This window comes from Solanum dulcamara, chromosome 8 (genome assembly GCF_947179165.1).
Source record: "Solanum dulcamara chromosome 8, daSolDulc1.2, whole genome shotgun sequence".
NCBI classification, from domain to species: Eukaryota; Viridiplantae; Streptophyta; class Magnoliopsida; order Solanales; family Solanaceae; genus Solanum; species Solanum dulcamara.
Genome location: NC_077244.1, coordinates 2418428 through 2435979, shown reverse-complemented (window position 1 = coordinate 2435979; position 17552 = coordinate 2418428). Strand labels below are relative to the sequence as shown.

General features: G+C 34.8%; 1 pseudogene; it reads left to right on the top strand.

Moving 5' to 3' along the window:
* Positions 1-1144: 1144 nt before the first annotated feature.
* LOC129901571 (pentatricopeptide repeat-containing protein At1g63330-like) lies at positions 1145-9389 on the top strand (annotated as a pseudogene).
* Positions 9390-17552: the final 8163 nt, after the last annotated feature.

The following is a 17552-nucleotide window of genomic DNA, read 5'->3' as shown; positions in this document are numbered from 1 at the left end:
AGATTGTGGAGAGTAGGGGTGTGCAAAAATCAAACCGACCAATAAATCGAATCGAAAAAATGTTATTTGGTTAATAGGCTTTTTATGGTTTTATAAAAAAAATCATCAGGTTATTGATTCGATATTGATTTTTAATATTGAGTTATTGGGTAAACTGATAGCTTATTAAAACAATAGTAATTTACTAGTTACACCTAAATAAATATCAAGCTTTAATATCAATACTTTATTGGTTACTACCTTTGTAATATAGCCTTCAATTCACATTATTGTCTTAGTTTTTTTTATACGTGTTGCACTTGTAAGATTCTTTTCATGTTAGTCACTAATTCATTATTGTTTCAATTTTATGAGCATTCCGTAAAGTTATATTATTGTCTTCTCGCGCCAAATTGTTGAAAAAGTCATATAATTATTTTATGAATATTTTTATATTGGTTAAATCGAAAATCGAACCATTAGGGACCAAAAAAGATAAACTGAAAATCAATAAAAAAATATCTTATTGATTTGTTATTGGTTTAGCATATTTCAAAATTAAAAATCGATAAACTGAACCGATAATATATAAAATTGAACGAACTAATTTATGCACACCCTTAGTGGAGAGGATAAAATGTATACAAATCTGACCTCTACCTCAAATATAGAGCCAAAATCTAACACTATAAATCAATTAATATGATAATGATGATAATACATATACTCATAATAATCATTATTTGTTAAGAAATATGTAATAACTAAAATTGAACAAGGAAGCATGACATTCTTTTTGGGATCAATTAAAAAAATGATATAAATTACATTAGAAAAAGTAATAATTTATAAGAATTATTAACTTTTTTACTTAGTAAAATATTCTAAAAATTTCCAAAAAGCACACGAAATAAATACATTTTCTCTTATATGAAAATTAATCTTAAGCGAAAATCAAAACAATCTTTCAATTAATAAATATTAATTTATTGATTAAATTAATATTAGTCCAACATGTAATTTTGTAATGTTACTTTTAACATATCAAAAAAATATCAAGAAAATATAATTATTTTTTTCTTTTACGTTAAAAATTAATTACTTATTGTTCAAAACATTTTTCAAGATCTTAGATTATCCAACAAAAACAACAAGCTACATTAGGGCACGCTGAGCAGAGCAACACTGACACATCCATTAGCCATTGAAGATGAAGAGAATTTCTCTGCGAAATGGCAATGCTATTCCCTTTATCTCTTTCTTCCCTAATTCACATTCTGCTTCCGCAATTACAGTAAAGGGTAAAGTTGGGTTAAACAGTAGCAATTTTGACAAAGTAAAGAGTTTAGATGATGCTGTGAATCTCTTCAATCAAATGGTTAGAATGAAACCTCTTCCTTCAGTTGTCCATTTCTCTAAATTGTTTAAGAATATGATAAGTATGAAGCATTACTCTGCTGTCCTTTCTCTTTTTCGAGAAATGCAGAAATTGGGTATCCCAATTAGTGAATTCATCTTGAATATCGTGATTAATAGTTATTGTCTGATGCATCGCTCTGATTGTGCATTTTCGGTGTTACCCATTTACTTGAAGAATGGCATTCCATTTGGTATTGTCACCTTTACCACCCTATTAAGAGGAATCTTTGCTGAAAATAAGGTCAAAGATGCAGTTGAATTGTTCAAAAAATTGGTGAGAGAGAAGATTTGTGAGCCCGATGAAGTCATGTATGCAACCGTCATGAATGGGCTCAGCAAAACGGGCCATACTGACAAGACTTTAAGTTTGCTCCGTTTAATGGAACAAGGGAACACTAAGCCCAACATATATATCTACAACATTGCTGTTGATGCCCTTTGCAAAGATGGAAACTTAGATGCTGCTATCACTCTTTTGAATGAGATGAAGCAGAGAGGCATTCCTCCAAATATAGTCACGTATAATACAATAATTGATGGTTTGTGTAGGATTGGTCAGTGGGAAAAAGTTAAGATTTTGTTCTCTGAGATGGTTGAGATGAAGCAGAGAGGTATTCCTCCAAATATAGTCACGTATAATACAATAATTGATGGATTGTGTAGGATGGGTCAGTGGGGAAAGGTTAAGATATTGTTCTCTGAGATGGTGAACCTTAATATTTATCCAAATGTGCGCACCTTCAACATACTAATACATGGACTATGCAAAGATGGAAAAGTCGAAGATGCCGAGGAAATAGTGAAACTCATGGTCGAAAAGGGTGTAGAGCCTAATATAATCACCTACAATGCGATTATGGATGGATATTGTTTGTGTGGTCAACTAGATAGCGCAAGAAGAATTTTTGAAATCTTGATAGAGAAGGGCATTGAGCCTAACATTTTTAGCTTTAACATACTAATAAATGGATACAACAACAACAACAACAACAACCCAGTGAAATCCCACAACATGGGGTCTGGGGAGGGTAGAATGTACGCAGACCTTACTCCTACCAAGGTAGGACGGCTGTTTCCTGGAGACCCTCGGCTCAGTAAAAGCATAAATGCATAAAAAATGTTAGATAAGAATAGAAAATTAAAAGCTTTATGAGAAAAACAACAAACAAATAACAAATAGATAACAAATAAATACAAATAAATAAAGACTAATAACAAATAACGATTAAATAAATAATGAAAGCGTCACAGGTAAAATTGAGTAATCAAAGCATAGAAAGTAATAAATAATAACAGAAATAACAGAAATCAGAAGTCAAAGCGCAAGAGATCGTAATGCACTACTACACCTATGAATAGAGAAGAATAACGAGACTATGAACTAGACTTCTACCCTAATGTGGGTCCTCCACACCCTCCTATCTAAGGTCATGTCCTCCGTAAGCTGTAACTGCGCCATGTCCTGTCTAATCACCTCTCCCCAATACTTCTTCGGCCTACCCCTACCTCTTCTGTAACCATCCATGGCCAGCCTCTCACACCTCCGCACTGGCGCATCTGTGTCTCTCCTCTTCACATGTCCATACCATCTCAGTCGTATTTCCCGCATCTTGTCTTCCACCGAGGCCACTCCTACCTTATCCCGAATAGCCTCATTTCTAATCCTGTCGCTCCTGGTGTGCCCACACATCCATCTCAGCATTCTCATCTCAGCAACTTTCATCTTTTGAATGTGAGAAGTCTTAACTGGCCAACACTCCGCCCCATACAGCATAGCCGGTCTAACCACCACTTTGTAGAACTTGCCCTTAAGTTTTGGTGGCACATTCTTGTCACATAGCACTCCGGAAGCGAGCCTCCATTTCATCCACCCTACCCCAATACGATGTGTGACATCATCGTCAATCTCCCCGCTGCCTTGCATGATAGACCCAAGATACTTGCAACTACTTCTCTTTTGGATGGCCTGAGCACCAAGCCTAACTTCAACGTCAACCTCCTGAGGTGTCTCACTGAACTTGCACTCTAAGTACTCTGTCTTTATCCTACTCAACTTAAACCCTTTAGACTCCAAGGTATGTCTCCAATCCTCCAGCTTAGCGTTAACTCCGCGGCGAGTCTCATCGATCAGGACTATGTCATCCGCGAAAAGCATACACCATGGCACCGCACCTTGAATTTGTCGCGTCAATCCATCTATCACCAAGGCAAATAAAAAAGGACTAAGAGCTGATCCTTGATGCAACCCCATCACCACTGGGAAGTGCTCTGAGTCCCCTCCTACTGTCCTTACCCTGGTTTTGGCTCCCTCGTACATGTCCTTGATCACCCTAATGTATGCCATAGGTACACCTTTAGCCTTCAAACATGTCCATAGTATTTCTCTTGGGACTTTATCATAAGCCTTTTCTAGGTCGATGAATACCATATGCAAGTCCCTCTTCCTCTCCCTATGCTGCTCCACCAGTCTCCTCATAAGATGGATGGCTTCTGTAGTTGAGCATCCCGGCATAAATCCAAACTGGTTCTCTGAAATAGACACGTCTCTCCTCACCCTCATCTCTACCACTCTTTCCCACAGTTTCATAGTATGGCTTAGTAGCTTAATACCTCTATAGTTGTTGCAACTCTGGATATCCCCTTTGTTTTTGTATAGAGGGATCATTATGCTCGACCTCCATTCTTCGGGCATCGTTGCCGTTTTAAAGATGACATTAAATAACCTAGTCAACCACTCCAAACCTACCGAGCTCGTGCTCTTCCAAAATTCCCCAGGAATCTCGTCAGGTCCGGTTGCTCTTCCCCAGCGCATCCTACGAACGACACTCTTAACCTCCTCGACCTTAATACTCCTGCAATACCCAAAATCGCAACGCCTCTCTGTATGTTCTAAATCTCCCAACACAAAGTCTCTGTCCCCTTCCTCATTCAAGAGTTTATGGAAATAGGACTGCCATCTCTGTTTAATGAGGGTCTCGTCTACCAATACTTTTCCATGCTCGTCCTTAATGCACTTCACTTAGTCCACATCGCGTGCTCTTCTCTCCCGCGCCCTGGCTAGCCTGAACAATTTTCTATCCCCACCTTTCTCTTCTAGTTCAGCATAAAGGCGTTCAAAAGCTGTTGTTTTTGCCGTCGAAACCGCCGACTTCGCCTCCTTTCTCGCTATTTTATAAAGTTCCCTATTCGTCCACTTCTCCACCTCATCTGTGCTTTCTATCAACTTTGCGTACGCCATCTTCTTTGCTTCCACCTTTTCTTGCACTTCTCCATTCCACCACCAGTCTCCTCGATGCCGACTACGACTACCAGTCGAGACTCCCAACACTTCCCTTGCCACAGTCCTAATACAACTAGCCGTCCTATCCCACATACTTGTCGCATCCCCATTACTATCCCAGGCCCCCATGGCCTTCAACTTCTCTCCCATCTCCAAGGCATTTGCAGTGGTCAAACTCCTCCATCTGATCCTAGATCGATCATCCCCGACCCTCTTATTCCTCATCATCTTGATCCCTAAATCCATCACCAAAAGCTTATGTCGGGTTGTAAGGTTTTCTATCGGAATGACCTTACAGTCTTTGCACAGACCTATATCGACCTTCCTCAAGAGTAAAAAGTCTATCTGAGTCTTAGCCACCGAACTATGGAATGTTACCAAGTGGTCTTCCTTCTTTGGGAAACTCGAATTGGCTATGACCAACCCAAAAGCTCTTGCGAATTCCAAAAGTGAAAGGCCTCCTACATTTCTGACCCCATAGCCAAAGCCTCCATGCACATCATCATACCCTCCTGAAATAGACCCGATGTGTCCATTGAAATCCCCTCCCACGAAAAGCTTCTCAGTAGGTGGTATACCTCCCACTAACTCGTCCAAATCCTCCCAAAAGCGCCTCTTATCCTCCTCTCTTAAGCCCGCTTGTGGCGCATAAGCACTAATAATGTTGAATGTGCTCCCTTCAACGACCACCTTAATCGACATCATCCTATCGTTGACTCTCCTAACCTCCACTACCTGATCCCTTAGATCATTGTCTACTAAAATGCCTACCCCATTCCTATATTTTGATCTACCTGAAAACCAAAGCTTATACCCGTCTACCTCCCTAGCTTTAGAACCTACCCATTTGGTCTCTTGCACACAAGCTATATTAATCTTTCTCTTCTTTAGAATTTTAACTAGCTCTATGGATTTGCCCGTTAACGTTCCAATATTCCAAGAACCAACTCTCAGTCTAGACGCTCCTTTAACCCACTTACCCCTCCTTACCCTCGTCCCCGACCCCGTCCCTGAATGAGAACATGACCTTAATCTACCATCACTATCTAAAGCCACGAAAATATGTAGGAATTAATAAATTATTCAAAAATCTAAAGTTAGCAAAATGCAACGATAAGTGTATGAACAAAAATATAGATAAACCGGAGGTACCAACTCCAGTTGAAAAGAACCTGATTCACGCCGGAAACACTGTTCAAACCGGAAACACTGTTCACCCCGGAAATACTGTTCACGCCGGAAACACTGTTCACGCCGGAAAATGGAAAACCGCGAGACGACGCCGGAAATCAATAGATCTAGGCCAAGTCTGAACAGATCTGGAGGTATTCGTTGAAAAACAAGCAAAAGGAAAGAAAAGAAAAAGAAAGAAGAAGAAGAAGTAGTGCAGTATAAGGGAATCTTCTAGTGCAGCAGTAAATGTGGCTCAAAAATTGCTTCAAGTTGCAGGTTCCTTCTTCTCAATCCTTCAGAAGCAGAATTCACACTTTCTTCTGCTTTAGGAGTTCCACTGCTGAAGTCACAAAGATGAGAACTTTGGGGGTTTTGCTTCCTTCAGAAGCAGAATTCACACTTTCTTCTGCTTTAGGAGTTCCACTGCTGAAGTCACAAAGATGAGAACTTCTCAATACTAATAAATGGATATTGTAAGAAAAAGAATTTGGCTAAGGCCATGCAATTGTTTTGTGAAATTTCTAGAAAGGGATCAAAACCTGATATTGTTACCTACAATACTATCTTGCAAGGTCTGTTTGAAGTTGGAAGAACTGGTGAAGCAAAACAAATTTACGCTGAGATGCTAGTTGTGGGGACCAAGCCGAATATATACACTCATGCCATTTTGCTCAATGGTTATTTTAAGTATGGACTCGTTGAAGAAGCTATTTCACTCTTTAATAAGTTAGCAAGAAAGAGAGAATATACTGATATTTCATTTTATAGTGTTGTCATTAATGGATTGTGCAAAAATGGTAAACTCGACGAAGCGCGTGCTGTTTTCAAGAAGCTTTCTTTTATTGGATTGCTCCCAGATGTGAGAACATACACCGTAATGATAAATGGATTTTGTCTTGAAGGGTTGTTTGATGAAGCTAAAGATATTCTAAAAAAAAATGGAAGTAAGCGGTTGTTCTCCAAACGATGTCACTTATAATGTTATTTTGCAAGGATTTCTCAAGTGCAACAAAATTAGTGAAATGGCATCTTTTATGAAGGAAATGGCTGGAAGGGGCTTCTCATTTGATGCAACTACAGCTGGTTTTTTGGTAGATGTTGTAAGGGAGAATTCTTCTGTCCTTGACATGATACCAGAGCTTCACTCGAATAATAAGAAGTGAATATTTCTTTTGTTTGGTTTATTCGGCTACGCTTTCGCAATAATACAATTTCCTTATCATCCCTGCAAAAGAAATGGCGCCCAATGCAATTGCACAAGCTGATTGCAATTAGCATGTTGCTTGAGCTTTCTAGGCAGGCCTTTGGAGGAGGTACAACAATTTTGATATTTTGAATTTTTATTCCAGTCTCCTTTTTCTTAGAAATCAGATGTTATCTCACTCTTAATATGTGAAAAGATGATGACTATCCCCTTTTTTAAAAAAGATGAATAATGGTGAGTTTCCTTATGTGTATACAGGCTAGTAATATCATTTTTATTGCTATTTAGTTATCTTCGGGTATTTTTATTATTGTTGTCATCAAGTATTATCATTTTCTATTTTTTCTTAGAACCAATAACAACTGATTTTAACTTACAAATTGCTACCAGAATAATCTTCTTGTTGGTTTCTGAAGTCGTAGTTATATCATTGGTAAATGGAATGCTAGAACTGACAAGATCAACCCAATCCTTACCAAGGAGTGATTAATTAAAGGAGAACTTTGGTTGCATGGACGTAGATGTAATGTTGAAATTGTTCCATGATCATGTCTCCACATGTTAGTTTCATCATAGTTGTCTTTATATTTTTTAATGACGGTGGTGTTCGGGCCCACTTGTGTGTACCTTCTACTATTCAGCAAGTACATGCTACCTCCCACCAACACAAGTACCGGGTATCTTTGACTACCAGATATATTCAGTTGTCTATGAAATATTGAATCTTTTGGACAATTTAAGCTAGGAGTAACACATATCTATTTCCTTCTAAGTTTAGTTTAGCACGTGACGTGATCATATTTTGTCACAAATCTAACCTCGTCTTTAGAATCATTTGAATGTCAGTTGTGATCTTTTGTTTCTTCTTCATTAACGTAATAGAGTGCACTTGATGTTTATGAATGTCATGCTGATACTTTCTTGTTGCGTTCGCTTGCCTTGTTTTAGCCATGTGAAGGGCAGCATTATAAAATAAGTAATGTTTGGGTAAGGAATACACAAACAATTGCCATGCTGAAGGGTTTTGAATATCCATTTTCTACTTTGTAGTTGCAAGATCATAGTTAGATGCAAATTTAATAAATGCCAAATGATTTTTGTTCTTCTGTTTCTTTTTATTGCCTTCTTCTCACCTCTATTTCATTAACTCTGTGAACCAGATTATCTCAGGAAAATCATAGTAGAAGATCATTCATGTCAACAAAAGTCAAAGGATATTATGACCGAAGAGGTAATCCTTAAACTTCATCTTGCTATGATCTTGAGTACTTTGCAACATGTTAGAGCAGTTTGTACTGGTTTATTGCAAATTTTGACCTTCAAATAAAAATTAAAAGGCTATTTTATGTTTGGATTTATTTATTCGTTTCTGTAACATGTTTTTAGTGTTTTTTAGAACTTAATTTTGGGTTTAGAGTTCTAACTGACTGAGATGAATACATGTTCATAAAATAAGACACATTTTCTGAATATGCTTCAACATCTATAATAACGAACTTCTCTGCCTGGTCAACAAAAATTGCTTCTTCCCAAATATGACTTATCAAGGGTGTGGTATAAAAGTGGGTTGAGAATTACAAGGTCTCAGGTTCAAACTATCATCAGGTGATTTCTTTCCGTTTGTTCTATTACCTAGTAATTGTTGCTAGTGGAAGGTGATAGTTATTCCGTATAATTAGTCTAAGTGTGCACTAGCTGTCCTGGACACCACGGTGGCACGGTTATCAATTTTTATTTATTTATTTTTAAAAAAAGACTTATCAACTTGGCGTACAAGTTTTGGTTTTTTTGTCTCTTGAAAATTTTTGTTTGCACAAGCTGTCTGGCTAATGCTTTTGCTAATTTTGATAAGGAAAAAATAATGACTTTGACCAAGCATTATCCAGATGAGTTTGGTGAACTAAAACTTCGAGATCTTACTTATCAACTTGATACTTTCATAATACACATGCGGCGTGGTGATTCTACATTCTCTGATTAGAAAGGAATTGGTGATTTGGCAGAAGCATTGGTTAATGCAAATCTTGTGCAGACTTATTCTCTTGTATACTTATTTGTGAAGTTGACATTGATTTTATCTGTTGCTACTACAACTGTGGAGAGAGCATTCTCAGCCATGAATCATATCAAGAATGAACTACGTAGTAGTATTGGTGATGAAATTTTAAACGATTGTTTAGTTTGTTACATCGAGAAGGAAATATTTGTAAATATAAGTAATGATACTATTATTGACCGTTTTCAGAATATGAAAATGAGTCAATGTCAAGTATAAATAGATGATCTACTTTTATTATATTAGTACTAAATTAATGACTTCTGTTCATTTTGATATTTATACTTTGTCCATAATTTTTTGCATTTTTTGAGTTTAGAAGAATCGTATGTTAGAAATAGTGGTGTCTCCTCCCCATCTTCAAATCCTGGGATCGCCTCTTCCATTACTCTCTGCGGAAATCTTTCACACAAAGGACAGTAAACAAAATAAATCAAATGAGATATATACTAGATGATCAAATCTAACTAATATTTGGAATTTTATGATGAAAATAAATTACACCCAATTATTAAATTCATATAGAAGATAGAAACACTAAGATAAAGAATAATTGGCAGGCTGGCAATAAATCAACCACATGGGAGAAATTTATATACCAAGCAATGATATTTGAATACTATAGGCATAAACCAATAAAATTATGGTCAGAAAACATAGGAATTTGTCGCATACAGATTTCATTTTAGTCAAACATTCACTATCAAATGCATACTTAAACAGAACAACAACCAAATCATACTAACACCCTTTTTCTATTCATAATAGGGACAAAATCCAACACATAGTAGCACATCATTCGAAAAGCAGATGAGAAGTAAAAATGAAAATGCTACCTTTTCCGAAGCAGCGAATTTGGGGACGACGAGCTGTGGAGAAGCTTTCTAACACCACGAACGGAACCTCCTCAGAGAGAATTACACCCAACCGAAAAACTTCATATTCCAGAACCTTTTCCGACTCGATAGAAACTTTGGTAAATTAGGAAGAGATTTTTTCTTTCCTTTTTAGAGTAAAATTAGTATACTTCCCAACTTATATACACTTTGGTTGCATGGTTGTTACGTATTGCATTGTATGTATATGATGAGAGTTAAGGGAATGTATTGAATAAATAGGGAAATTGGTGTTTTTTGTTTGGGGCGATGGAGGAGTATATTGTAAGGGTGTGTTGGATTGTAGGAATTAAGGAAGGGTCAGTTAGTGGTGTATTGGTATAGGTATTGCATATTAAGTATTGTAAGTGGGTTTGGGATTTTTGTTTATAGCAAAAGGAGTCAAAATGGGCCAACAAATCAAACTCCAATCTATGTCATTAAAAGAGTCTGACGAGAACAATTCAAGTAAATAAAATACTCAATCGACCCATCACTATCTAGTCTATGAAGCCTCTATCACTACTATCTAATTGGTGCCAATGACATGTTCATGGCTACCTCAAATCAAAATGAAAGACTAAACTCAACGAGAGAATAACATAAGTGGTGTCCTCCGAATGTAGGGGAGGACTCACCAATAAGCTGAGTGTGAATAGATCCTCAATGGTGCGCCTATTGATGATCTCTTAAATCTGTCTCTGTATCATGAAACGATGCAGGTCCAAATGGACATCAGTACATGAAATGTACGAGTATGTAATATGGCAGAATGAAACATACATCAAGGTAGAATAATATCAGTTCAGATATCTCAAATCAGAAAGATAGACTCAATCAAGGTGTCATAAGTCTAAAGTAAGAACACAGTTTAGACAGAAACCAATCATATACCATCCAATCCAATCCAATCATGTACAATCCAATTCAATCAAATCATTTACAATTCGAACTAATCCAATCATATACAATCCGATCCAATCCAATCGTATACAATCCAATCACATACCATCCAATCCAATCCAATCGTATACAATCCAATCACATACCATCCAATCTAATCCAATCATTTACAATTCGATCCAATCCAATCATATACAAACCGATCCAATCCAATCATATACAATCTGATCCAATTCAATCCAATCATATACAATCCAATCACATACCATCCAATACAATTCAATTATATACAATCCAATTATTTACAATCAACTCAACAATAAAGTCAACTCAATAAATATGCAAATTAGAATTTATCAATATTTTACAATTTGATTCAATCATCTACAATCACAATTAAACCAATCATATCATGCGCAATCCACTCAATTTGGGAGTTTCTCTAACCGACAAACATCACCTATGAGCCAGTGATAGTACAATAAGCCGAAGTTGTTGCCATGTCCGTCCATACTTTGTCAGAGTATGAATGAATCAACCAAGCATGGACCCAATAATCAATCAAGTCCTATCATGTCAAGACAATGAAATAGGGAAACATCTGACTTTAACAGTCCAATTCTCTCCTACGTTGGCTATGTAGTTCATGGAATTCGAGTAGGGACTATACTCTTACCCAATTCGGTGCTCGATACTCCTTCCAAGACTCAATATGTTCATATATATCAGGTGAGTAAAATACTCATTTAGTATCTTTGGACTTAGTTTCAAATCAACTCATCCAGTCTCATTGGACTCTTTTCAAAACTCAATCAATTTGGTCTTATTGGACCTTCTTTCAAAATCAACCCATCTCAATCATCAAACTCTTCTTTTTAAATTTGATTCAATCTCAATTCAATGAATGCAGTAAATATTAGATGCATTTAAAACATAATTTTAACTCATCAACTCTATCTCAAAATAAACGTTTTAATGTAAAAATGCTCAACTCGTTTATACTCAAAATACTCATGCTCAAAATAATAATTAAGAGACTTTTCAAACTCAAATCATGCTTAAACTCTTTCTAAATCAAAGATGAAAATAATCATTCTTTAAACTCAAAGTAGTGCAAAAATAATTTATGCAAAAACGTTCACAAATCATTTTTAAAACTCCTCAAACAATTATTTATACTTAAAATGCTCATAAGATTCCAATCAAATCGAATTATGTAAATCATATCATGTAGTCATATTAGATTCCAATCCATTTCATTTCAAAACATCATCATCAACATAACCTCTTCATCAATCATTTTACCTTTGTTAAAAATAAACATCATTCACATCATCATCAAACATCTTGCTCCAAAATCTTCATTTAACTCTATATTCAATTTCATCAAACTCAGTAAAAAAAATACATCATTTCACTTTGAAAAGAATAACTTTTTAATTATACATAAAAACCATCAATCTCAACCTCAAGAGAAATTATGACAAAAATGCAATCTCATCTTGATTTCATGTGAATGAATACATGAATCCATACTCTCAACAAAACTCAACTCAAAAACATCATTAATACATGCGAATTTATATACTAAACTCAACAAAAATTATAGATAACTCAAGAACTCAACTTAACTCGAATCAATGAAGATGTAGGGCACGTGGATGAAATCAATACAACGTTGTGAGTAGCCTTACATACCTGACTTGAAGAACAAATCAAGGATTTGATAGCCTTACTTGAAGAACTTGAATCCTAACTCTTCTTCTCTTCTCCAATTCTTGCTCTTAATGCTCTTGGATGTTTTTGGAGAGAAAAATCCTGAGAAAAATGATATAGGGAAGAGAGTGTGATCCCTAATGTAGTAGGTTTGATATAGGATGGGTGGGAAAGGTCCATAATGTCCTTTTATCAAGAAAAAACTGAAAAATGGGTTTAAAACCCTGCAGGTGCGATAGTGGCGCGCCGCGCCATCACCCAAACTACTGAGGCTATTTTCAAGCGCCACTCCAGTGTCGGGCCTAAAATTGTTGCAGTGATAGTCTATAGTACAATGGTCATAACTTTTGACTCCGAACTCCAAAAAATGCAATCTTTGTGGCATTGGAAAGAAGACTCAAAGACCTTTAATTTGATAGGTGATTGGACACTAACTATTAATATACTGAAAGTTATGGTCATTTGAAGTTGACCCTTATTCGAACTCATCCGAAATCTTAGTCGATAGAAATTCTTTAGACTCGACTTGGTGTTAGAGATTCCTTATAACATTAAACCACATCTAATACTCTTAAAATACTTAGTAATTAATCTTAACTCATAAATACAATTAGAAGTCATTTAGTTTGAGTCTATACGCATGTAAAGAATGGTTCAAGTCTTGGCGAAAAAATTTTGGGGTGTTACAGTCCTAGACAAAGAAAATTGACAAATCCAATGTTGGCCTCCTACATCTTCATCTTTCTGAAAGGGGGTTGATATAGACTTTGGAAAATATGGCTAGACTCAGGTATCGGGTTTCCTACATATCTTAGGCTATACAAGAATTCAGGTCACTTGTAGTTTAAGACGCTTGATTTGGCGCATGAATTTTAAAGAATACAAAAGTTATTATGGTGTCAAATTAACAAAAATGCTCGGGAATGAGACTGAGAGTGATTGTTTGATTACAACCGAGTTTTCAACATTTAGCCTGCCTACATATCCCTGGACTTGAGAATGAGGTTGTTTGTAGTTCAATTCAATCGGTTGAAAAGGAAATATAGTATGCTAAGATAACCTTCAGTTCTGGAAGCGTGACAAATAAATCAAGTATCAAAAAGAGGCTTGCAACCTCTTAGACATGAATGTGGCACATTTCACACCCATAATAAAGAACTTACATGGACATAATTTCTAAAGCTTTTGGTGTATTGTCACCCGGATCAAAAATTCTGCTTTCGATAAGAATTAGAAGTTTTTCGGATGCGAAACTGAAACTGATAGACACAAGAAAAACCCACATGCCTTATGATAGGGGTTTGGTTTTATTGTGGTGGAAGTTGTTCCTCAGCTCGCGTTCTAAGAGTTTGATACTCCTCTTCGGACTACGTCCCAGTTTGCTGCTAAGAAAAAGTTCTACGTTGTGTTACATCCTTTTTTATGTCGTCCGTACCTGTGGTTTGATTGAGAATTCATCTTCTTGGATACTCTCGACAAAGATTAAGACAAACTCATTAGTATAAAATAAAATTCAAATGGAGAGGTAGTGCCGTTACTATGTTGGCACGTATTCATCTCTTTGAACCTTTGATGTCAGCTTCCTTTAGTTTGATGCAAAGAAAATAACGCTTATATTTTTTAAATGGATATGATACAATATATTAATGTGATGCAATATTTTGATGGCCCTTTTGGCGATGATGTAAAGTTGATGAAGTTTTTGTAATGGTTTGGAGATAATGTCACTCTTGGTGTTGCAAATGAAGTCCCTCTAGTAATGTTATTATGTCATTTGATGATATAGCGTGAATGACCCTCTGGGTAATAAATATGGTGTCCCTACGGGTAATAAATACTATGTCCCTCTGTATAGTGAATACGATGTCCCTCTGGGTAATAAAGACAATGTCCCTCTAGGTAATAATATTATCTCTTTAATAATATGGCATGAATGACCCTCTAGATAGTGAATATGAAGTCCCTCTGAGTAATAAAGACATGTCCCTCTGGATAATAATATTATCTCTTTGATAATATGGCATGAATGGTCCTCTAGGTAGTGAATACGATGTCCCTCTAGGTAGTAATATTATCTCTATCGATCGTCCTTAATGCTGAAAAATGAAATATGATAAAATGGTATTCTCTTGACACTCCCTACGACTTCTTCGTCTCATGTTTGTATGTTCATTATAGCTCCTATCTCTCTGGGAATTTGAGCGAAGCGATGTTGCTTATATCCCAAATTGTTTCCTTTATATTAGAAACTTCAATGGCTTTTTTTGCATCCACAGAAAAATTGTTAGTTTTAAGCGAATTGATTTGTGTTGATTCCTTCGATTGTCTGCTCCTTGTCTTGCTATCTTTGTTGACTGCTCTGATCTCCCGATTCTTGATAGATGTGAGACCATATTATATTTAAACAAAACATTTAGATGCATATAAAAATCTTTAGAGAAAAAATAGATTTTGAAAAATAATTTTGAAAAAGATCACTGTCAAGTGTCATTTCACATAAAGCTTAGTCGAATGTTCTTGATTCGAAGCTCTTGCGCATCTGATAGTTCGTTGAAATATTTTCATGTTCATTTAAACTGAGGTATTCTCATATGACCTTTCTGGAGTTCTTTGTCGTTGACTCAAAGTTCTGTTGTGTCAAAAATTTGACGTCGACTTTTGAACTTCTAACGATTCTGAGGACCATCTGAAGTTAGTTTCAAACTTCTAATCATGTTGGAGGTATTTGAAGTTGTCTATGAATTTTAGATTTTTTTATCTTACTTTTCAAACAAGCACGCCGTCTTCCCCATCATATACCATTATGAACAAAAAAATTAAAATTGGTCCAAAATTGCAGAAAGGGGAGAAGAAGAAGAGAAATGTGGAAAACAAATTTGAAGAAAAAGAAAATGATTTTTCAAATATTTTGGGGGTTTAATTTAATTTTAACATTTTATTTTCTACGTGACATTTGAAAATGACGTAGAAGTTAATGTTTAATGATTGTATTACACACAACACATATTAGATGAGAAAATGGTTTAAAATACTAAGTTTCAATGAGTTCAAGGGTTCTGTTGGCAGATTGTTGAGTAGAAAGGTCCAGAATAAAAACTCATACAAGTACAAAGGTCCATCAAACCATTTCACCTTTAAAAATTGATACTTGTTCTTGTAAATATCACAAATCCCACCATTTGTGAAGGCTATTAGAACTTATTCGAGTCTGATACAACTTTATTAGATGAACAAATTATGATTTATAAATAATGTATCAGAAAAGTAAGTCAATCAAATTGAATTGAAGTGAGCATTATTTATGCAGACCAAATCACCTCTAATTCAATTCCTTCCTTACTTAGTATTTTTTTTATTTCAAGATACGTGGTGTTTTTATCGTATGCACACTTGTTAAAAAGATTACTTATTATTAAAAAGTGAAATGAATTTTTACTAATTTACTCTTAATAAATATCTTTAAAAAGATATAGGTCTTACTACTTCCTTCGTTTCAAACTAAGTGGTGTGTTTAGCTTGGACACATCCATTAATAAACTACTCATTCCTAAGAAGAAAAAAAGATGATGTATGGTATGGGTCACTTTACCGCTTTAAAGACTGATATTCAAACATTATCTCGAGGTATTTTCGTTACCCCTTCTTACCCTGTAAAAGAAGGGATACCTTGAAAAAAAATGTAGTTCTTTAGTAGTTTTGTTTAAATAAGATTATATTTTTTGAAAAAACAACATTAATTTCATCTTGAAATCCTAAAATACTACTTAGTTTGAAATGAAGGAAGTAGTTTCTAGATTTATGTAAATCCATTAATGTAATTAAAGATAAAATTGGAAGAACATCATTAAATTCTTTTTATTTTGAAATAAAATGAAAAGGTATAATATATAAATATGTCTTTAACTTGGCTGTGACTGTCCTTTATGCATTTCAATTTGTATAAATATATAAGTATTTTAAAAGGATCAAATACACGCCTATACTATAGAAAATAATTTAAATATACCCCTCGTTATACTTTCGGCTAAATATACCCATCATGTTATACTTTCGGTTCAAATATACCCCTCTCATTATACTTTGGTATAAATTCGCCCTAAATTTTAACGGAAGAACACTTGAAACACTCAAAATTAAATAACTCATTTCCAATTTTAAATATAATCCTAAATCTTCATTTGTTTGTTCTCCTCAAAAGTTATTTATATTTTAAAAATAAAAAAAGGTGAGATGTGTCACTTCAGTAAAAAAAAAAATAAGTTCAATGAGAGTTTATATTTTCGATTATCATGATCGTTTGATTACTAGGATGATTATATTAGAATTTACGTACGCTATTTAATCAATATTTTGAATAACATTTGATAAATTTTGAGACGCTAGTAGTATATTCCTTGGCTAAAAAAATTCTGCATCTATATTTTATATCTTATTAATATAGCTACATTAATAAGACATGTGAGTAATTTTTTTAAAATTTTGCAGCAATTTCTATCTTATCATTTTGTAAGAAAAAAAGACTCAAATTAGTACTTAGAAGTTTCATGTATTAATATTTAAAATTATGCAATGCTTCTGTATTGTCATTTATAAGAGAAAAAACTCAAATTAGTACTTCAAAATTTTATTTATTTCTAAAAAATTAGATATTTAAAATTGGGAATAAGTTTTTTAATTTTGAATTTTTCAAGCGTTCTTCGGTTAAAATTAAATGTGAATTTGTACCAAAAAACAATGAAAGGGGATATATTTGAACTAAAAGTATAACATGAAAGATATATTTAGTTCGAAAGTATAAAGAAGGATATATTTAAATTATTTCAAATAGCACATGAATATATTTGACTCTTTTCCGTAAAATTAAATAAGTAGATTCACATCTTATGTCATATATAATGCATGCTGTGTTTGTTCAATTATATATAAGTTTAAGTTTGTAGCTATACA